The 23,873-nt window shown below is 36.8% G+C and overlaps 1 pseudogene across 1 annotated transcript in view; it reads left to right on the forward strand.

The window, feature by feature from the left end:
* Positions 1–2,064: 2,064 nt before the first annotated feature.
* Positions 2,065–23,873, forward strand: part of LOC117090846 — a 55,550-nt pseudogene continuing 33,741 nt past the window's right edge. The window contains exon 1 of the transcript XR_004440143.1: positions 2,065–2,218. The product of XR_004440143.1 is annotated as a 60 kDa heat shock protein, mitochondrial-like (transcript). The remainder of the gene's footprint in view (positions 2,219–23,873) is intronic.

A 23,873-nucleotide genomic window follows, 5' to 3' on the forward strand; every position in this document is an offset into this window, starting at 1 on the left:
AACACTTCTATATTTAACCAGAAAAAAATCATTTATTTTGGGTGATCATAATTTTGATTTCCTTTATTTTGACATCTGGGCATATTTTTAATAACGATAGATGTGAAAATGCCTTTACAAAAGTATTATGCTTATCATTTCAAAAGGTTTATTTGCAGTGCTATGTTGTTTATTTTGTACTGAAAGTTAAAAACTGCCTTTTTAGCCAGTAAGCTATCAGTTGTGACAGTTGACTGAAAAGGGAGAATTATTGAAAGGGAAGAAAACTTATGAATCCTTTCTGGGAATACTTGGTCAGAAAACAAATCCTAAAGACTCAATAATTTCTCTAGGGATAGAGGGGTGTTTTGCTTTGTTTGACAGTGTTTTGTCAAAACATTGGCTGCCTTCATTAAAAAAAAAAATCAGCTGCCGAAGTTTCTGCTAAAACCACTGAGAGCTGTCAAGAATCAAACAGATGGCAGCTTACCTGCCCTGATGAAACTGAAAAATTAAAACAACATGTGAGTGGGAACATGCGCATAAGAAACAGCTTTTAAACATGCCTATTTCTACCTGACCACTTTTAAAAGGAGTAAGTATATGCAGGGCCACAGCTTAAGTTTAATGCATCTTTTAATGATGTTTTGAAACAAGAATAAATTCCCTAACGATAAATTAAGAATAAAAGACAGTGGATAAATTAAAAATAAAACATAGACTTTGATCTTTGGTATGAAGCTGAGTTTCAATTATTCAGCAAATGCTTCTCTAATGACAACCTACTTTATGCCACACTGACAGATATGGAATATTATGTAGTTGCTATTATGATTGACATGGAACAGTTTTGTGTTTTGAAGTTTATTTTTATTCATTTAGTTAATACATTTGAATATTCTTTGTATGATAGGTGCAAGAGGTGCAAGAGCAGATAGTTTCCTGCCGTCATTAACCCTTCAGTTTAGGTCAAGGGCAGCAAACTATGGCCCATGGACCAAATCTGGCCTGTCACCTGTTTTAGTAAATAAAGTTTTACTGGGGCACAGCCGTGTTCACTTGTTTACATGTTGTCTAAGGTTGTTTTCACATTTCAATGACAGAGTGAGTAGTTGGGACAAAGATTGTGTGGTCCTCAAAGCCTAAAATACTTACTGGCTGACCCTTTACAGGAAAAATTCGCAGACTCTGATCTGGGTTCATTCTGAGGTTGTATGTCTAAGATGGAGAAATTAAAGAACAGACACAAAACAGCAAGCCCATACACTTAAAAAAATCACCATGTCATACATATAGTAAATACTAAAAAATACTTGGATAGAAAATATCTCTTGCTGACTAGCTCATTTATTTACAAAATCATGTTAGTAAGTCTAAGGGTATGTCCTTGATCCTCGAGTGGTACGGTAATCTTCTCTCTAGTGATATAATGTAGTCTATAAACACAGACAACCAACAGTACTGTGGCCTTATGCTCCAAATTCGTGGTGTTCATTATAAGGGGAACAGATTGAAGGAATGTGACACAATACAAAATTTTCAGCATGACAGAACAGTAACTTAAAGTATATCCCTTCTAATGGGCTCATAGTGTCTTTTTTGGGTTAGACTGAGAAAGAAGTGTTGGGAAAGAGTGATCACAGATAAGAAAGAGACTACAACCAAAATGGCAGCACCTCTAAGATGGTCTTTGTGCCCAATGTGGGTGGCTCATGTCCCAGCCAGATCGCTATCCCCTTGGAAGCTGTTGTAGTTGAGAAAATTCAAGATTTGCATCTTATGTGATAGAATTTAGAGACAGAAGTGAATGCCACAGTGCCAGTTCTGTGTTACTAAACTGCTAGTTTAAGAATCTCCAGAATTGTCCCTATAACTTTCGAGCCATGTGGGGAAGACTTCCTTCTGACTGTGGGCTGTGACATAGAGGGATCTCCAGGGAAAATGTGGGACTTTATGTGAATTCGTTATCTACCTAAGATGATAAATCCATCATGATCTTTATGCTACCACGTGGAAGCCCACCAACTCTGTAAGGACGTAGAGGAGGAGACTAGGTTTTTCTTATAACTTTCGACTAGCGGAAGGATGCCGGGGTTCTCCAAGCCTCCTGAAATAGGGGCTAAAGAAATTCTTGTCTTCTTTACATCACCGATAGAGGCTAAGCTTGGTGCATGTGCACAGTGCCTAACAGTTGTTTGCAAAGTGACTGGGAAAAGTGGCCTCAGTGGCAATGCATTGGGTTGAAAGAGAAAGTGAGAATGAACAACTCTTAACTTCATTAAATTATTACCAAAGGATGCAGTATCTCATTTTCTTCAATTAAATTAGTTTCACTTGTTCATAATTTGCTTTATAATATCATACTTGGTAAAATATACACATTATCTGGCTTTTAATAAATAGGGATGACCAATTCAAGTAATAAATTTCATTTAACCCAGGAAAAATCAATACAAGTAAAAAGGAGAGAGAGAGAGAGAGAGAGAGAGAGAGAAATAATATCCCAGTAGTGCAAATTTATTTAAAATGATGAAGCTTAGTGGATTGGGCAGACTATCTGGTTTCAAGACTTTGGTCTTCTATCTGGGCATCGTGAGCTTATTGCTGTATCACTCTAAATTAGCTTCTTGCCTTTGCTTTGTCTTGATTTTTTTTTTTTTCTTAACTAAACCAAACATCCCACTTGACTAAATATATATAGTTCTATTTTCTTCTACTTAGAAAAAGAAACTAGAGTTTTGGGAAATTCAGTTTCTTTCCTAGAAAATATCTCTATACTAATATCAGTCCTATTTAACAGATAGTTGTGAACTACAAATGTAGGCTAATGTATATAAGCATGAAAAGCCATCACCTCCCGACCCCCTCTTCTTACAATCTTATTCTTAGTGGTGGTTCCTTCCAGTTCTTATGTCCTTCAGCTCTCTGTTTAATTTGGTTGAGGAGACAACTAGGGAGGTCTCAGCTTTTCATCCCTGCTAGGATCAGGGGGAAGGACATTTTTTGTGATACTATTTTCCTTTTTTATCCTTTTTAAATAAAGTAGAAATTTTTATAATACTTAACTAGGTTTCTCATGAGGATTGAATAACACCATGCATATAAAACACTTAGTGGCAAGTCATGCACTTAGTATTAAATAAATTATAAGTATTATAATTCAAAGTCTGAAATGTGGCAAACATTTTCTTAAATAGTGATTGTGAAGTGAGGGGTGTGATCCTTGCCAGAAGTCAGAGTTTATGGGTTTGAATCTCAATATGAGATTTAAAATATTTAATTCAGGGGAATCCAGACTGATTTTCCATGCAGGGATAATTTCTGTTTCTCTAAAGCGTCAGATTCTCTGGGTATGTTAGGCTGCTTTGTCCTGGGTATCAGAGACGAGTGAAAAGGAAGTGGAAAGCTCTCATCTTCCTAGGAGAGTGTGGCCTCCTATGTCGTAACTATTTAAGATGGTTTTTATGTTACATCCAGGATCAGATAAGAGGCATGATGGTAAAGACCAGGAAAAACTAAGGATTGCTATTGTAATATGTATGTGTATTGTGAATTCAAATAAATATCTATATAAAGGTGATATGACATAGGTTGGGGAGAGGCAAATTATTTACTTAGTCACTACAATTTTATTTGATGACAGTGGAGTTGGGTGAGTGGTACCATTAGGGAGCTTTCTATTAAAAATAAGAATGAGGATGTACAGTTGAGCATGATGGAATACTTATTGTGTTATGTGCTTCATAAGTAGGTTATCTCATGTGAACCTCACAACAGCCACATGAGATGGCTATTGTTACTCCACCTCAGAGATGAATAATTGCAAGAGGATAAGCAATTCATCTGAGACCATAGGGCAAGTAAATTGCAGGTTTGGGATTAAAATTCAGCCTTTAGACCTCTAAAGTCCATGTCCTTTTATTTATTGATTTATTTATTTTTAATTATAAAATATTGCCTTCCTTTAAAATAGGATGTTTAGACAAAAAGAAGGAAACACAGATAAAGAAAATCCAGATGCTAAATACTTGAAATTACGAGATTGAGAAACAGCCTTGAAGAAAAACTCAAAACTTCAGGCTCCAAGAAAGTGAAAGTGGAGGCTGAGCCGTATTAACCAAAGTTGAAATGGGTGACTGGGAAGTCAGCCAGAGCCACTGTGCCTTTTACCCTTCTTCCTACTGCATTTGACATGTCTCTGCTTTAAAGTGATGTGGTTGGGAGACAGCATAATGTAGTGGAAGAAGCCCAGGTTCAATAGCCTTCGGCTGAAATCTCAACTTTGTAATTGTTGGCTCTGTGACATTAGGCAAATCACTCAGTCTTTTTAATCTGTCAAATAATCTCTGAAAAGAAAAACTATCCAAACAAACAACCTAGTATAATTATAATACTAATTACTTGTAATCTGGAAAAAACCCTGCTTCTCACAGTTAAATTAATTTCCCCCCACTTCTGCCCCCAGTATTATCTTTTGTTCAGGGAAACAGACTGTGAGATGGGAATTACGGTGCAAGACGTTTACTGGGGAGTGCTTTTCAGGAACACCTGTAAAGGACAAGGGAAGTGGGGTGGATGGTGGGAGAAGATGACCTGGGATGCATTTGCAATATAAGTCTCAATTGATCCCGCAGGTCATTCTGTAGCTGGAATTTGCTTTTCAGAAGTGTCCTGAATTGCAGCTGTCTCTGGGGAAGGGACATGACTTTGATAGAGACACCCTCATTTTGCCAAGGGCCGTTCCCTGAAAGGGATTCAGCTGTGAGCTGTTAGCAGGCAGCACCCTTGGTGTCTGCGGGAATGAAGTGGGGCTCTTGACAGCACAACTCATCATCCTCCAAATCTTTGTTGTCCTAGATATAGCTAGCTAAAAGTCCATTTGTATCCTCAACTGTCTCTTCCTTTCTTTTCTTCCTTCTCCTATCCCAGTCCTTCAATGTAGGGGACTGAGGATTCACATTTGCTGAGGGTCTCTTGTGTACCTGGCACTGTAGTAGGTATGTCACATACGTAATCTTATTTAAGCCTTAAAACAGTTCTAAGAAGTAGGAGGAAAGTGAGGTTTATAGAGTAACTTGCCCAAACTGGACAAGGTCCAGGACTGGGTGTGGAAGGCAAAGCAGTTTATGTACCGCTGCACATATGCTTACATCTCTTCACTGACTCCACCAAATCTATTCTTCTTATAGTTTCTAATGTTGCTATTTCTAGTATTCCTTCAGTAGCTATCTCTAAAATATGCTATACCACAGAGCTTTTTGGAAATGTGTTTATCTTATTTTAAAATGTCTATATTATCCCTTTAATATATTGTGTTTAATTTGCAGACTTAAAATCTGGCAGTCATCAAGGATCTATAAATATTAAGGTGAAGACAAAATAATTCCATCATGTTCATAGGCAGCTTGCTAATTTAATTTTGAAACCTTTATTAAAAATCCTTTTAGTATAATAAAAATATATCTTCAGATGGGGATCAGTTTTTCTGTACTCCACATAATGAGTCATCAAGTTCTATCCCCTCTTAATGTTTTCTAGTGACTTGGTAATTCTTAAAAGCAAGAACACAATCAAAGAGGCTCATCTGATTATAGTCAATTGGGAAGAGATTTTTTGTTTTTTGTTTTAATGAGGATAACACAGTGATGTCAACTTAGTAACAGAAAACAAGTATCTTCTGTGTTTGATTTTTTCCCCTGTGAGTTTTGACAATAGTTCCCAGCCCAAACTGATCACATTTTTCTTCTTCTTCTTTTTCTCCTCCTCCTCTTCCTCCCCCCCTCTCTTCTTCCTCCTCCTCCTCCTTCTGCTGCTGTTGCTGCTGCTTCTGCTGCTTCCCCTTCGTCTTCCTCTCCTCCTTCTGCTTCTGCCGCTGCCTCCTCCTCCTCCTCCTCTTCTTCCTCCTCCTTCTCCTTCTTCTTCTTCCTTCTTCCTCTCTTACTCCTCCTCCTCCTTCTTTGTCTTCTTCTTTTCTTTTAAAAGTGCCAAAAGAGGAAAATATTTCTTGGTCAAATTCTTTCTCTGTGTCCTACAGAGTTGTTGGCAGTTTACTGAATTTAAACCAATTTCCAGTTGTTTCCTTACTTCCACTAAAATCTTTAAGATATTTCCAAAAAATTTTTGTGTGTGAGTCCCACATATTATCTCTAAAATATATTACTGTGAATCAAATTTCCATATGAGTCACTTTTCCTCTATTGTAAATAGTAATGTAATTCATTAGTTTTTTTTTTCAACCACTAAATTTCCACATCCTGGAAGCTACTGATTTTCTATAGTAATCTGTGACATTGACAAATCTTGCTTATTATAAGCATACTTCTAAAGAATGTTGAAAAAATCATACTGCTTCCTTGCCTTCACAGAAGATGATTTTCCTATGTTTTATATTTCCTTAAAAAGTATGGATTTAGGAAACAAAATTCACCTCTCAAAGTCATGGTGTGCAACAGAGAAATGTGGTAAAGCACTGGGCACAGTACATGACTAATATACCACTCTTTCCTTCCATTCTAGGATCAATGGTAGAAGTGAAGATTTGTTTCTGATCCTCAGTATTTGTCTTAATATTTGATTTGCTTTCTTAGGTAGTTCACCCTTGCTGCACACACTCTGAGCTTTACTCGTGGATGGTCATTCTCATGGATCCTTCTCTACTAAAGTTTCCAAAAGGTTTAATTCATACAGATTGGCCTCCTCATATTATAGCAGTATAACTTCTGGAAGGCTTTCTTGGTTTTTAAAAAGTGCCATCTCCTTCTCCATTCTTTTATTTTGTTGCTAACCAATAGTATTTTTTCAATACCTTATTGGTTAAGCATTTTCCATCAATGCTTAAAAAAGAGAAAGTGTTTTTGAGTTTTGACCACCCTGATTAGTAAAAACATTAAAGCACAAAAGGATTCAAAGTTTGTATGCTTTAAAGATCAAGTAATTAAGAAATACGCTTTGTTCTTAGTTTTATGTGTAGGAAAATGTTGAGGTTAATTATCTGGCCATGTGGGATAATTTGACTCGTAATCAGTAAATTTAAAAGATCTTTCATAACATAAAAAAGATCCAGCCCTGCCAAGGACAAATGACTGGCACTGAAATTCCGTTGTTAGCTTAAGTCATTGATATGTAAAACAAAAGAAAATTCTTTGGCAGAAAACAGAGGAATGTCCAGATGGTTTCTATCTATTTTCCCATTGATTGTATAATTAAAATCCCCTTTAATCATCAGAAAAATTGAGATAGAATGTTTGTAATAGAACAGTACTCTGTTTTAAAGAAATACTTTTTCGGCAGTAGGTTCACTAGTAGTGAAGTGTTTTGTGAATGTGCTCTATGGAGAAAAGGTATCCAGATAGCTCATTTGGGGATGTTAGTGCCTATTTGCAGCATTATGTTGGTTGTGCCAGATGAGACTAAATGCTAGCCCATTAAAATGAGTATGAATTAGCAATGATCACCTGCCTTCAGGTGGTATTTCCCTTTACCTGAAGCAGGATTTGCACCTTCAATGGATTCATAGGTGGGCTAGTTCATTTATGAGGTTAATTACTAAGGAAAGCACCAATAAACTAATTAGTAAACTTCTAATTCTTCTCTTCAGTGATTATGGGGATGGAATTTGTTTACCCAGGAAACTCAGATCTAGTTTTGCTAACCTTTTCATATCCTGTGAAATGATGCATCTGTTGATGTTGGTCAGTAGTGGAAATACATTCCCATGTGTTCCTGCTAAATTCCATCCACTGATCACTAGACAGTTATTGCTCTATACATATAGAAAGTGCATGTAAATCCATGGTTATAGTATTTTTAAGTTGAATGACTACTTAGAACCTTGCATAACATTATCTATATCTGTGTGTCCATATCTATATATCTATGTCTATCTCTATATCTCTATCTTTACCTGTGTCTTCTTAGTTTATACATGGTGTCAGTGATGATTTTAAAATGAAAAACAGAATAATAAACAAAAACAAAAATTCTAGTGCCTCATCCACAATATCTAGGATATTTTTCTTATTTTTAATTCTTTTTACTTAATGGTTATTTTCTAGCACTGTAGGAGGCTGAGGTGGGTGAATCACTTGAGTCCAGGAGTTCCAGACGAGCCTGGGCAACATGGCGTACCCCGTCTCTACAAAAAAAATGCAAAAAATTAGCTGGGCGTGGTGGCATATGCCTGTGGTCCCAGCTCCCTGGGAGACGGAGGTGGGAAGATTGCCTGAGCCCAGGAGGTGGAGATTGCAGTCAACTGAGATTGAGGCAGTACACTCTGGCCTGGGTGATAGAGAGAGACCTTGTGTCAAAAAAATATTATTTTCAAGGTCTTTACTTTGGGCTAAGGAGATAATATTGTCATGAGTTTTAGGATGCCGGTGAGACAAAAATGCAGAAACAGAGGATCTCTTTCCTAGTAATGGTGGATCCTGTACTCCTGAGAAAGAGTAACCCTTAGGGGAAAGAGTAGTGTTTAAGGAGAAAAAACAGGGAAGGATGTGGAGAGGATTTAGTTTTCTGTAGCTCCTGGTAAGCCTGTGTGGTTCCTGCTGGGCAGTGGCTCACAATCATGGAACCTAAAGACACAGGCAGGTAGGGCAGGAGGCATTGGTCCTAATAATTGCTATGCTTATTAAGAACTTAGTATAAATCATGTGTGGTTTTAAGGACTTCACATAATTTTTCTTTTAAGTCTTACAGCAGTACCTAGGGATGGGCACTGTCATTATTCTCATCTTATGGATGAAAGACTTAGGTGAGTTAGGTAATTTGGAGGTCCAATCATTCAAATCCAGGTGATTTGACTTGAGAGGCAACCTCTCTTGATTATTGCTTTGCTCTGTCTCTAAGTATAAATAACGGCATAATCAAGCAGAGTGCTTGTCACCATTCAAAACAGGTCATTGGAAGATCTGTGTCAATACCAGGGAACATCCCTGAAGCAGACATTAAGAAGGAGAACTAATGTCTACCATAGCCAGCCATTTCCTTTCTACTCTCTAAGTCTTGGTGGTTCCAGAGGGAGTGATGTTACAGAAATGATAGGAAAGGGGATAGGTGGCACTCAGGGATTGACCTATCTTGATTCTGCTTGCCAGTTACAAGAATGTCTCAATACCTGTTCTGTATTTCCAAACCAACCTTTGTTTTTGTGTAGATTTTGTATGGTTTCGATTGGCATGTCACTATATTTTTAGTTGGCTAAGTTAGATCCTGTGGTGATCCTGCAACATGACTTATTATTTAGTCCTCCAGTAATCCAAAGGGACAGATATTATTACCATATGGCATAAAACCTGCCACATATTCCCTCCTTCCACGTACTTTAACGTCACTAAGTCAGGATGTCTCTTGCAATTGATGTGTGTCTAGTTTAATTAGCAGCATGACTTTCCTTCTTAGTGGCACATAAAATAATAGTGCAGCTTAAATATGATGGTGATTTGCCATGGAATATTATGCAGCCATAAAAAAGAAAGAGATTATGTTCTTTGTAGGGGCATGGATGGAGTTGGAAGCCATTACCCTCAGCAAACTAATGCGGAAACAGAAAAGCAAATACTGAATATTCTCATTTATAAGTGTGAGCTGAACGATGAAAACACATGGACACATGGGAGTGGGGAACAACACACACTGGGGCCTGTTGGTAGAGTTGGGGGAGGGAGAGCATCAGGAAGAATAGCTAATGGATGCTGGGCTTAATACCTGGGTGATGGGTTGATCCGTGCAGCAAACCACCATGACACACATTTACCTATGAAACAAACTTGCACATCCTGCACATACATGTACCCCAGAACTTAAAAGTTGAAGAAAAAAATGATGGTGATTTGGATCCAATGAAATATCCTATCTATATTTCACAGAGGCAACTGAGGAGGTTAAATAATTTATTCTGTGTTACTCATCTAGAGACTTGTGACATATAATAGCTAATTATTGAGAAAATCAGCTTTTATTTCATCCTAGTCACAGTTGGTCTACATTCTCCAAGTTCCCCTGCAGTTAGGTTTGGCATGAGAACAAGTTCTGGACAATGGAATGTAGATGGATAACTGGACCCATAAAAATTATTGCTTTTCTCCTTTTCTCCACTCTTTCTTTTTCCCAGTCTGCCAGCTGGATACCAACTTCCATGGGAACCACATGTTGAAGATGGCTGGACTTCTGCAATGTGATTTATGAATGACTGTGTGGAACAGAGCTACCTTTTCTTTCCTACTTTCTTTAGTCTACTGATTGACTTTACATGAATGAGAGATAAACTTACACTGTATTAAGCTACTGAAATTTTGGGATTAATGTGTTGCAAATAGATTATGTTACTTTAACTAATACACTGGCAGAATTGAGATTCAAACTTTGTCATTCTAATTCTAAAACCTGTCTTCTTAACTAGCATTTCTCAGAGTTAACAAGTGTTATATTGAATAAAGGTTTCCATTCTATAAGAAGTTTCGGAAACAGTTAAGCAAGTTTCTTGATGTAAGTCTTCTTGGAGCCATTCCAGTATGCACTGTGAATCTCTTAAAATTGTCATATGCAGTTTTAATAGAGCTGTATGACATTAGTTATGCTTCAGACTTCCTTTAAAGATGCTGAGTCTTGTAAAAATGTGTTAGTTTGGATAGGGCCATATTATTAATCAAACCTTGTAAATACATTTGAAATTATACTTATAAATAAACCTCTCTAATCCTTTTTTAAAAACAATTTCAACTTTTATTTTAGATTTGGGGGATATATGTGCAGGTTTGTTACCTGAGTATATTGCATGATGCTGAGGTTTGGGGTACTGAGCATAGTATCCAACAGTTTTTCACCCATTCACCCGTTTCCCTCCTCCTTCTCTCCCTGCTCTAGTAGTCCTCAGTGTCTATTCTTTCCAGGTTTATGCCTGAGAACCCACTGTTTAGCTCCCACTTGTAAGTGAGAACATACGGTATTTGGCTTTCTGTTCCTGGGTTAATTAGCTGCATAGACATTATTTTCCTGCATTAATTTGCTTTTAGGATAATGGCCTCCAGCTGCATCCATGTTGTTGCAAAGGAGAGGATTTCATTCCTTTTATGGCTCCATAGTATTCCATGGTGTATGTGTACCACATTTTCTTTATTCAATCCACTGTTGATGGGTACCTGGGTTGATTTCATGTCTTTGTTATTGTGAATAGTACTGTGATTAACATTTGAGTTGATGTGTCTTTTCAGTGGAACAATTTGTTTTCTTTTGGATGTATAACTGATAATGGGACTGCTGACCCAAATGGTAGATTCATTTTAAGTTCTTTGAGAAATCTTCAAACTGCTTTCCACAGTGGCTGAACTATTATATTCCCACCAACAGAGTATAAGTGTTCCTTTTTTTCCACAGCCTTGCAATCATCTATTGTTCTATGACTTTTTAATATGAGCCATTCTGACTGATGTGAGATGGTGTCTCATTGTGGTTTTGATTTGCATTTCTCTGATAATTAGTGATGTGGAGCATTTTTTCATATATTTGTTGGCTGCTTGTGTATCTTCTTTTGAGAAGTGTCTGTTCATGTCTTTTGCGCATTTTTAATGGGGTTATTTGTTTTTTGTTTGTTGATTTGTTTAAGTTCCTTATAGATGTTGGAAATTAGGCCTTTGTTGAATGCATAGTTTATGAATGTTTTCTCTATTTCTGTAGGTTGTCTGTTTACTCTGTTGATAGTTTCTTTTGCTGTGTAGAGCTCTTTAGTTTAATTAGGTCCCACTTGTCAATTTTTGTTTTTGTTGCAATTGCTTTTGAGGACTTAGTTATAAATTATGTCCCAAGGCTGATGTTCAGAGTGGGGTTTCATAACTTTTCTTCTAGAATTCTTAAAGTTTGAGGTTTTACATTTAAATCTTTAATCCATCTTGAGTTAATTTTATTATATGATAAAATATAAGGATTCAGTTTTATTCTTCTGCATATAACTAGCCAGCTATCCCAGAACCACTTATTGAATGGAGAGTTATTTTCCCATTACTTATTTTTTGTAGAGTTTGTCAAAGATCAGTTGGTTGTAGGCATGTGGCTTTATTTCTGTGTTTTCTGTTCTGTTCCAATGATCTGTATGTCTGTTTTTGTACCAATACCATGCTGTTTTGGTTATTGTAGCCTTATATATAATTTTAAGTAAGGTAATGTGATGCCTCCAGCTTTGTTCTTTTTGTTTAGGGCTACTTTGGCTGTTCAGGCTCTTTTGGTTTATATGAATTTTAGAATAATTTTATCTAGTTCTGTGAAAAATAATGTTGATAGCTTGATAGAAATCTGTAGATTGTTTTTGGCAGTATGGCCATTTTAGCAATATTGATTCTTCTAATCCATCCATGGGCATGGAATATTTTTCCATTTGTTTGTGTCATGTATTATGTCTTTCAGCAGTGTTTTATGGTTCTCTTTATAGAGATCTTTCACTTCCTTATCTACCTGTATTCCTAAGCATTATTTTTTTTGGAAGCTATTGTAAACAGGATTACATTCTTGATTTGGCTCTCAGCTTGAACATTATGAGTGCATGGAAATGCTACTGATTTTAGTACACTGATTTTGTATCCTGAAATGTTACTGAAGTTGTTTAACAGTTCCAGAGGCCTTTTGGCAGACTCTTTAGGGTTTTCTAAGTATAGAAACATATTATCAGTGAAGAGAGACAGTTTTGACTCTTCTTTTTCCTATCTAAATGCCTTTTATTTCTTTCTCTTGCCTGGTTTATTTGGCTATCACTTCCGGTACTAAGCTGAATAGGTGTGGTGAGAGCAGACATCCTTGTCTTTTTCCAGGTTTCAGGAAATGCTGCCAGTTTTTACTTAATCAGAATGATGTTTGTTGTGGATTTGTCATAGGTGGCTGTCATTATTTTAAGGTATATTCCTTTAATGCCTAATTTCTTGAGGGGTTTTTAAAATCATGAAGCAATGTTGGATTTTATCAAAAGCTTTTTCTGCATCTATTGAGATGATCAGATGGTTTTTATTTTTAATTCTGTTTATGTGGTGAATCATATTTATTGATATGCATGTGTTGAACCAGCCTTGCACCCCAGGAATGAAGACTACTTGATCATGGTGAAGTAACTTTTTTGATGTGCTGCTGGATTTTGTTATTATTTCATTGAGGATTTTTTTGCCTATGTTAATTAAGGATATTGGTCTGTAGTTTTCTTTAATTATCGTGTCTTTGCCAGGTTTTAGTATCAAGGTGATGCTGGCTTCATAGGATGAGTTAGGGAGGAATCCCTCATCTTCAATTTCTGGGAATAGTTTCAGTAGTATTGGTAACAGTTTTTCTTTGTATGTCTGGTAGAATCTATCTGGTCCAGGGCTTTTTTTTTTTTTCAGTTGGTAGGTTTTTTTATTACTTACTCAGTAGTTTTGGAACTTGATTTCAGTCTGTTTGGGGTTTCAATTTCTTCCTGATTCAATCTTGGGAGATTGTGTATTTCTAGGAATTTATTCATTTCTTCTAGACTTTCTAGTTTGTGTGCATAGAGGTGTTCATTAGAGTCTCTGAGGAGCTTTTGTATTTCTGTGGGATTGGTTGTAATGTCATCTTTATCATTTCTGATTGTGTTTATTTGGATCTTCTCTCTTTTTCTTTGTTAATCTATCTGGTAGTCTATTGAGTTTGTTTATTCTTTCAAAGAACCAACTTTTAGTTTCATTGATTGTGTGGATTTTTGGGTCTCAATTTCATTCAACTCTACTCTGATTTTAGTTATTGCTTTCCTTCTGCTAGCTTTGGGGTTAGTTTATTCTTGTTTTTCTAGTTCTTTTAGGTTTGATATTAGAATGTCAATTTAAGATCTTTCCAACTTTTTGAGATTGGCATTTAGTGTTATAAACTTTCTCCTTAACATTGCCTTTGCTGCATCCTGGAGTTTTTGGTATATTGTGTCTCTGTTTTCATTTATTTCAAAAAGTTTTTTGATTTCTGCCTTAATTTTACTATTTACTCATTTCCAAGTAGTTGTATTGAAACGTCTCTAATATTAATGATTTTCTGGCATTATATTTTTCAGTCTAGTTGGTAAGTTTTCTATCTAGTCAAGGAACTTAATTACCACATACTGTGCAAGTTATTAAGCAATAATTATTAGTAAAACTCTTGAGGAAAGGGTCTGAAGTTTTCTTATTCACCACTGTGTTCCCAGCTCTCTGGTGCAGTGCCTATCACATAGTAGGCACTCAATAATTATATGCTGTTCTTATTAAAGAGATAGCTTGGTGAAATAAATGTTATTATAGCAGCTGTGAACCTTATATCTTCAATTACAAAATAAGGCGAATGATTTTTTATTTCACAGGATTTTGTGATAATCAAATGAAATAGTGTACATATGATGTAAGATATTTACAGTACTTAGTAAACCTATAATGTAAGATATTTGTACGACTACCAGAATGAAGAAGTATTCAATAGACTGTATTTAACACATATTTTTTCACAATTGTTAGGCTTTGGCACAGACGTTGTATTATGTATAGGTGATAAAGCTGAATCATGTGTCTCTTCTCCTTAGAACACAAGGAAATTTGAAACTCAACAAATTTTTTGTGCTTAGCCTTGCTTAGCTCCCAGAGCTAGTCTGTTTTCTTGGGTATACCAGGTAGCCATATGGAAATGCATTCAGCAAATATTGAAAGGAGGATATAAAGAACTCCAGAAGTACCAGAAAAAAGATAGTTAAAAATCATGTAATGAGTAATCTCTTGGACTAACTGGGAAAAACAGAATTCAAATTTATAAGTCCTTATTTTCCTTTCTGAATTTTGCTATGTCTGTTTGTCTTGGAATGAGCAACAGATTAATAATCAAAACCAGACTAGTGTTTGAGTAAGTGTCCTTCACATCAACCCCTGATTTCCCTTTGGTTCTACACAAGAAAGCATTCATTACTTTCGTTGGTATAAGCTTCTCATTTTGAAAAGTACTTGGAGGAAATGTGTCCTGTGATACTGAGTATTCTCCCTGTTAATGTACTATGTATATAATGGATGTGTTGTCAAATTTATTTAGACCCTCTTTAAGTGTTAGTGGTGAAATTAGATTAGATTGCTTTCTTTCAAACATCTATCTTTCATCGCAGCAGGATGAGATGCTTTTATTGCCAACTGACAAGGACACATGTGTCGGTATTTTTAGGCCGTAATATATAGTGCTGTATCGAGGAAAGGAAGTAAAGCCCTTAGATTTTGGTAATGTACTGAATGGTCCAGGGAACAACTTACGCCCTTTTCCAAGAAACAATTCCAAAAACAAAATGTTTTCTCCTGAGCTTAAATGAAAAGCAGATACAACAAAGGCTTTAAACTGAAAAATAATAGATTCACTGGCATCAGGTACTGAAGAAGTTGCACATTATTTAGACTTCTCAAAAAGTTGGCTATGCCTGTTAGATGGGGGTCCAAAAATTCTCTGGAAATTATTGTCTATGTTAACCATAAAACTACTAAACAGTTTATTATTGTCAAATTCACTTAAAACGAATAACCTTGATCTCTCAGTAATTCCCTTTAGGGAATAGCCTGTGGCAAGAGTATATTTTACATGTCCATTGTTAAGCATTTCAATAAATCAACATGATGCAGGAAAATCTGATATTTCTGTGGAAATCTCTATGCTTTCATTGCTCTTTTCACATTATTAAGGCTAGTGAATCTTACGCTAAAGAATTTGGGACTGACATTTTTCAGTTTAAAGTATAGTTTATTAACACTGATGGAAAGTATGTTTCTTTCTGTGGAAATTCATTTTTCTTAGTGTGCATTATATCTCCTCTTATTCTCCAAGTTTACCTTATGCTCCTGTCAATTCAAATTAGTTCTATTATTCAATCACAGATATACCCCTCATATTTTCCATAAGAATGATGCAGGCATCAAATGTTTGGCTTATTTAATTTTTTGATGGAGTCTTATAAAAGCTATTGTTGAGATCATGTTGGGATTCTGTGGTATAGGTTTTAGCTATAGGTAAACAGTCATCCTTGTTTGCCCATGACTGAGGGATTTCCTGGGACAAGGGGTAGTTCCATGCAAACTGGAACAGTTGGTCAGTTTAGTGAATTACCTAAATTAAAATTATATGAAAAATACCCTAGTAGCATTGATTATGAAATATGTATCCCCAGAAGATCTTCATTTTTAAAAGGGTTTGCAATTCATTTTAGACTCATTCTTGGAAATAATGCTTATTAGTTCCTGATCATTGTTTAAAAAAGAGATAATTAATTTTATACCTCTGGCTTTTAAAAATTATAATTTATCCATTATATACTTGGCCTAGACTAGTAGATTTTGCTGTGTTCAAAATGCATAATTTATTGTAGCCTTCCTATAGTCTTTCTTGGTTTTGATTTAATAAGACCTAAGAAATTATAGACCAAAACTTCATAAAAATAACTTTAATTGCTTTATTTTCCAGTTACCCATTTTCTATGTTGAAATATTTGCTTTTAGAGGTCATTACATGTATTTCTACTTCTTTGTGAATTTGATTAATTATAAAGTTTCCTACGCATTGTTTTCGCTGAGAATCAGACATTCAGGTTTTATATGTCTGAAAAATAAATCTCTTATCAACACTGCTCACTCCTTTTTATTATCCCAGAACTCTAGTTTGTAAAACAGGCTTGATATGTGTTGACTTTTTCTTATAGATGACTCTGCTCTCTCTCATGAAATGTTATAAAACTCCAAAGAGCTTGGACTGTCCTAAGTTTTGAATATTTCGAGATATATTCTAGGAAGATATAGTACATGGGGCAAAGAATATCTATATTCTTTGGAGACTTTGAGCTTGGAGGGTCAATCTTAGAAAATAACCTTCCTTTCTTCAACTTTGGTGTGAAGGGCGTTCCTTTCAGATTTGCAAAGAATCACTTTTATACTACAGGAGTAAAGTGGGTCATAATATTGAACACAAAAAGTTACGTAAGCATATTAATTCACTGAGGTTATGGCTAATAACTGCAGTGTGTGAACACACCCAAGTGGCCCATTTACTCCTGCTGGTGCAACATGGAATGACAGTTGGTCAGCAAATGTGTTGGATGTCTATTTCATTCCAGAAGAAAGTGAAAGGAAATAGAAGATCTGGCTGGCCCACCTCTCTATCTCTTATGGAAATAGATATTCTAATATTATATGTCAGAAGATGCCAATGGGCGACCATATTAAATAATAGAACTTGTACCTAGTTTTCTCCTTCTATGTGTAGTGTGTGGGCTGTTTTGTCATACTTCATATTATCAAGGGGTTAATTAAAGACCTCTAAGGTCTTCTACTCATCTTCATTCTTTAACAGTGAGCAGATCCTTATATAAAAAAGTGATGAGTTAAATTACATGTCATGTCTAGTATTAGGTGAAATTATGCTTCCAAGAAGAGCTAAAAAAATGACTGCTGTTTCCTTTGTGTGTCTTTTGTAGAATACATGTTTTGATATTTTAGTACTTGGTATAATTAGTATTTTAATACTTATATAATATTATAATTCTTTTCCAATGGGAAAAGATACATTTTAATTACATCACAGATAGCTTTTCATGACATTAAATCTACAGAACTGGCTATAGATCTTCTATTCCTTGAGTCTGAAATAGATACATAGAGATAGATAGATAGATAGATAGATAGATAGATAGGAAGATAGATAGATAGATAGATAGATAGATAATCTCCTATAAGGAAGTAAAGCTGGCTATTAGCTCTACCAATATGGCATGCTGCCTTTCCTTACTTTAATAATTCAGTTGTCTATTGAAGATACATACCTGATAGCTGCACAAGAAATGTTTTTTGTTTTTAACTATTGAAGAGTAAATTTATGTTTTTTCTCTTAGGATGGTAATGGGAAAACCAGGGAATGTAAATTTTAATTCCTAATGACCACCTTATTTTAATAGTTAATAATTTCTCCTGCATCTCTAAGCAATGTATACAGCAAGATTTGTATACCTTAAGGAATGTAAATTGCACATTATCATTATCTTTATTCAGAAATAGAATATCTTCTGGGTTTATCTCTTTCTCTAGCAAATTATACTTTAACCACATGTGCTGCTAAATTATTCATTTCCATCTGTCAGCAGTTTCTCAAATGGAACCACTGAGGAAGCCTGAAATGGTTAATGGTTAGCTGTCCTCTAGCCAGTCATAAATATACAACGTGTGTGGCTGAGAACCCATGACCCAATGCCAGAGAAATTAGGTGTAAGGCCTGTGCAAAAGCAGGCTGAGGTCTCAAAAGGCCGTAAATGAACACTGCCTCTCCCTCTGTGGCATCTTTCGTCAAGCATATCATTTCAAAGGAAACAGTAATAGTTCTTTAAAAAATGTATTAATATTTTTATGGGCAAATCATAATTGTATACATTTATGGGGCACAACGTAATGTTTTGACATACGCATACAATGTGGAATGGTTAAATTTAATTAACATATTCATCACCTCAGTCACTTATTTTTTGTGATGAAACATTTGAAATTTGCTAAGTGATTTTGAAATTATGATATATTATTATTGACTATAATCACACTGCTGTGCAGTAGATATCAAAACTTCTTATTCTTGGCCGGTCACGGTGGCTCACGCCTGTAATCCCAGCACTTTGGGAGGCCGAGACGGGCGGATCACCAGGTCAGGAGATGGAGACCATCCTGCCTAACACGGTGAAACCCCATCTCTACTAAAAATACAATAATTAGCCGAGCACGGTGGCTGGCGCCTGTAATCCCAGCTACTCAGAAGGTTGAGGCAGGAGAATGGCGTGAACCCAGGAGGCGGAGCTTGCAGTGAGTGGAGATCGCGCCACTGCACTCCAGCCTGGGCGACAGAGCGAGACTCCATCTCAAAAAACAAAAAAAACTTATTCCTCTTGTACAAAGTGAAACTTTGTACCCTTTTACCAACAATTCTCCATTTCCCTGGCCCCACAACTCAGCCTCTGGTAACCATCATTCTACTCTACTTTCATGAGTTTGACTTTTTTTTTTTTTTTTTTGTCTCAGTCTCTGAGTAGCTGGGATTACAGGTGTGAGCCATCACAACTGGCTAATTTTTGTATTTTTAGTAGAGACAGGGTTTTGCCATGTTGGCCAGCCTGGTTTTGAATTCCTGACCTCAGGTGATCCACCTGCCTCAGTCTCCCAAAGTGCTCAGTCACAGGCATGAGCCGCCATGCCTGGCCGAGTTTGACTTTTTAAGATTCTACATGTAAGTGAGATCATCTGGTATTTGTCATTCTGTGTCTGCCTTATTTCACTTAACGTAATGTCCTCCAGATTCATTCTTGTTATTTCAAGCGACAGAATTTCCTTCTTTTGTTAGGTTAAATAGTATTCCATTGTGTATATATACCACATTTTCTTGATATATATACACAATGTTGATGTTGATGGACACTTAAACTGGGAAATGATAATTCTTCACCAGACTTTAATACTGAAGCAAGTGAATCATCTGGTATCTGGTGCCCAAAGAGAAGGTTTCTGGGTCTTTCTCCCTGCTTTATTCAGGTAAACAAAGTAAATATGAGAGGCCACTAAAAATCCCTGTTTTTTCAGAATTTCTATTGAGGAAGAAAATCTGAGGAATCTCACATCATGTGAAAAAAAAGAACTAGTGAAATACTAGAAAGCAAAGTTTGAAGAAATGGTTTTAGTGATACGCTTTGTGAATTAATATGTTCTGAGTTTTTCACATCTTTTAAATTCATCTTTAAAGTGGTGGAGTTACTTGCTGTTCTTTCAACATGCCAAGATCCCCTGCTGAGCCTCATGGCTTTGCATTGGTTGTTCTTTCTGCCAAGAATGCCCCTTTCCCAATCCCATATTAGCTTTTCCCCTTTATTTCAGTCTTAGCTCAAATGTCTTCTCAGAGGCTCTGCCTTGTACATCACACTATCTGATTTGGTGTTTTCATTAGAGCACTTAGACATAGAATTTGAGATTGAACATCTTTCATTCATTTATTATTTGTTCCTGCCAGTAGAATGTAAGCTCCGTGTAGGCAGGGAATTTGTTCAGCTTAAGACTGTACCACAATCTTGTACACATCATGAGCATGATGAATGCTTGTTAGCAAATCAGTGACTGATTTAGAGTAAAGCCAAAATGGTATATGGCTGTTTTACTATAAGAAGGAATCATTTCTTTTCCAAGTTAAAAGCACAGATAATCTGCTTCATCATAATATATGCCAAAATCAGGTGAGAAACTGAAATTGCTTTTAAGTGACACCTGATGATGAGTTGTATGGGAACAAAGACCCAACTGGGGAAAAATGTTAATCTGTTCCCAAACTGCTGAGATAGAAATCGAAGCAGTTCCTGGATTTAATGCTTCTCATGCAGCCAATCCAGATAATTATCATCACCATATGAACACATATCTATTGCATAGCAAAACTGTACCTCTCTTCTGAGGATACCTACAGGCAACAAGGAAGAAGTAGGTGGTGCCTGCACATGAAAACCAGTACAAAAAACTGCACAAAGAATACAGGGATATTGGCTCTGAGCCTCATCTCAGTCCCATTTTTGTTAATCTCCCAAGAGCATATGGTGCTGATCACACACTACTTCTTAAAAATACTTCCCACTCTTTTGAAAAAGTCTAATGTTTGTCTACAGCACTATTTTCTTTACCAGCTCTTCTTCCTTGGTCTTCTCCTTAAGAATGGATGTTCACTAGAATGCTGCCATTTTTTTCTTCTTTCTTCACACTCTACCTGGCAGCCTCCCTTATCATCTTTATGCTTATCATGATGCCTTAACATATGCCTCTAACACTGACTTTTATCCCATTTCCCAGGCTTGAATTTCCAACAGCTCCTGGACATCTTGCATAGGTTTTCCCCTAGGCACCTCAAGAATATTATGTCGCAAACTAAATCTGTTCTATCATTTCTTCTCTTGCTTTCACCATTTTAGTTTCGATTGATTTAAGAAGCTATCTTCTGCTTCTTAGGTCACATCTCACTAGCTGTCTTTTTGTTTTTCTCCTCCCTACCATTTCTCTGTCACTGCTCTGTTCAGACTCTCATTGTTCTCCATGTTGGCTGTTGTCATAACTGAAATGGTTTCTTGCCTTGTGTCTCTGGTGTCATCAATTTATTTCTCTCTTTTGCAAACTCCTCAACCTAATTATCATTTCCATAATCACTTACTTCCAGAAGAAACATAATCATTTATTTCCAGAAAAAATTTGCAATTATTTTAATAAAGGCCTAGAAGTTCTGCTGAAATCTGGCCCCCAGATACCTTTCTAGTTTCCTTTGCCTCTACAGTCTTGACACAGCCAGCCCTGTTAGACTGTTTGTTCCCATTGGACACACCCTAGGCCTCTTCTCTGTGCCCTTAATCATGTTCTGCTGTAAGTCTATGTTCCTTTTCTCGATTATTCCCATTAAGAAATCCCATTCGCCATTTTATTTATTTATTTATGTGTTAATAATATTTTACTTAAGAGGAAGGGCAATGCAAATGAGGAAGTCTTTATACACCAAGGTTTGGATCTATTAATCTTGTCACCCAAATAGTAAACATAGTACCCAATAGGTAGTTTTTCAGCCTTTGCCCACTTCTCTCTCTCCCTTCTCTGGTAGTCATCAGTGTCTAGTATTCCCATCTTTATGTCCATGTGTACCCAATGTTTAGCTCCCACTTATAACTGAGGACATGTGATGTTTGGTTTTCTGTTTTTTGCGTTAATTTACTTAGGATAATGGTCTCCAGCTGCAACCATGTTGCTGCAAAGACCACAATTTCATTCTTTTTTATGGCTGTGTAGTGTTCCATGGTGTATCTGCACCACATTTTCTTTATCCAATCCACCATTGATAGGCACCTAGGTTAATTTCATGTCTTTGGTATTGTGAATAGTGCTGTGATAAACATACAAATGTGTGTGTCTTTTTGGTAGTGCCAAGACCAGCTTGGTCGCTGAGACCCTAACTTAGCAGGGCTAGAGGAATTAAAGACACATACACAGAAATATAGAGGTGTAAAGTGGGAAATCAGGGGTCTCACAGCCTTCGGAGCTGACAGCCCCAAACAGGGATTTACCCACATACTTCTTAACAGCAAACCAGTCATTAGCATTGTTTCTATAGATATTAAATTAACTAAAAGTATCCCTTACGGAAACGAAGGGATGGGCCAAATTAAGGAGTAAGTTGGGCTAGTTAACTGCAGCAGGAACATGCCCTTAAGGCATAAATTGCTTATGCTATTGTTTGTGGCTTAATAATGCCTTTAAGCGGTTTTCTGCTCTGGGCAGGCCGGGTGTTCCTTGCCCTCATTCCCGTAAACCCACAACCTTCCAGTGCGGGCGTTAGGGTCATTATGAATATGTTATGGTGCTGCAGAGATTTTGTTTATGGCCAGTCTTGGGGCCAGTTTGTAGCCAGATTTTGGGGGACCTGCCCCCAACATGTCCCCCTTCTCTGATTTGCAAATTGATAAAAGCAAAGGCAGCTTTGTCACGGTGAGCTACTTCTCACAGGAGTCAGGATCCGCATTTGCAGACTATACTAGACAACAACATAGATTAAAAGCACAATCATCATTGAAATCACAGAGCTTCCAAGTGTTTTTATGCATTTTAATGGGTTACTAGCTGTTAATTTGTCTGCCGCTCCTTTAAGCACTTCAGTTCCTGGCATTAAGGTCAGGTGTGCCTGGGATGCCTTAAATATTTGTTCTTTAATTTTAAATTCTTATGTTCAGCTCCTAGAGCAGGCCATATCATTTGAGGTTGAGGTGCCACTATACTGCCATGGTTCCAGATAATAGGAACTTTTGCCATACTTCTTATCATTTCTACCATCTGACCATTTTGTTCAGATCAGCTGAACATAGTGTGGCCATGGCATGCAGACTGAGAGGTGCAATTCAAGCTAAACATCCCCTTAGGGGACCAAATAATAATGATTCCATAGGAATTGTTGCACAGCACCTCTGCCTGTTCTGCAAAGCAATCTTCCTAAACAAGTATGTTCATTTTTTCTAACTGGGTCCAATCCTGTTTACAAATAGGTTTTTGAGGGTGGTATGCCTCAATTATAGGAGCAGATTTATTACGGTAAATACTGAGATGAGAAAGCATGTGTAAATGTGTCAGAGTGATTGCATCCAGGCATTATTACCAGCCCTTATTGAAGGAATACTCATGGCAATGGTGATAACCGCAATCATAGCTACCATTCAATTATTCATTGTGACTGGTTGCCCCGCTTTCCTCAGGTTTTCTTCCACCATCTGTGACAACTTCTTGATCTGTCCCCGGGTGGGTGGTTGTGTTCGACGGGTGTTGCTCGTGACAGTTGGGGTCCTCCTCAGCATCAGTCTCAACATGGCTGCAACCGGCGGGGCGGGGTGTCCTCGGGATCCTCTCAGAGTCTCTTCCTCGGCATCTGGCTCATGATAAGGTTTCAGGTATCTTGATGATATCCAAATTGGCTGTTGATTTTGGCCTGGAGAAACACAAGCATAACCTCTACCCCAAGTTATTATTTTATCTATTTCCCAACTTTTTGTTATCGGATTTCTCCACCAAAGCAGTTGTTCTGTTTTTGTCTTTGCAGCTGGTTTCTGTAGATGCTGTTCAGCTGCTGATAACATCTGGCCTTTGGGCAGGCTCAAAAACTTTAAAGTTAAAAATGCTAGGTTCAGTTGTATCTGTGGGGTTCCATATTCTCTGTCTCCCTTCTGCTTTTACAACTGCTGTTTTAGGGAGAGATTCATTCTTTCCACTATGGCTTGTCCTTGAGAATTGTATGGGATATGAGTAATGTGTTTAATATTACACATAGACGAAAATGTAGCTAGAGCTTGGCTAGTATAGCCTGGGGCATTATCTGTTTTAATAGAAGCT

This window comes from Trachypithecus francoisi, unplaced genomic scaffold (genome assembly GCF_009764315.1).
Source record: "Trachypithecus francoisi isolate TF-2019V2 unplaced genomic scaffold, Tfra_2.0 Lachesis_group11, whole genome shotgun sequence".
Lineage (NCBI taxonomy): Eukaryota > Metazoa > Chordata > Mammalia > Primates > Cercopithecidae > Trachypithecus > Trachypithecus francoisi.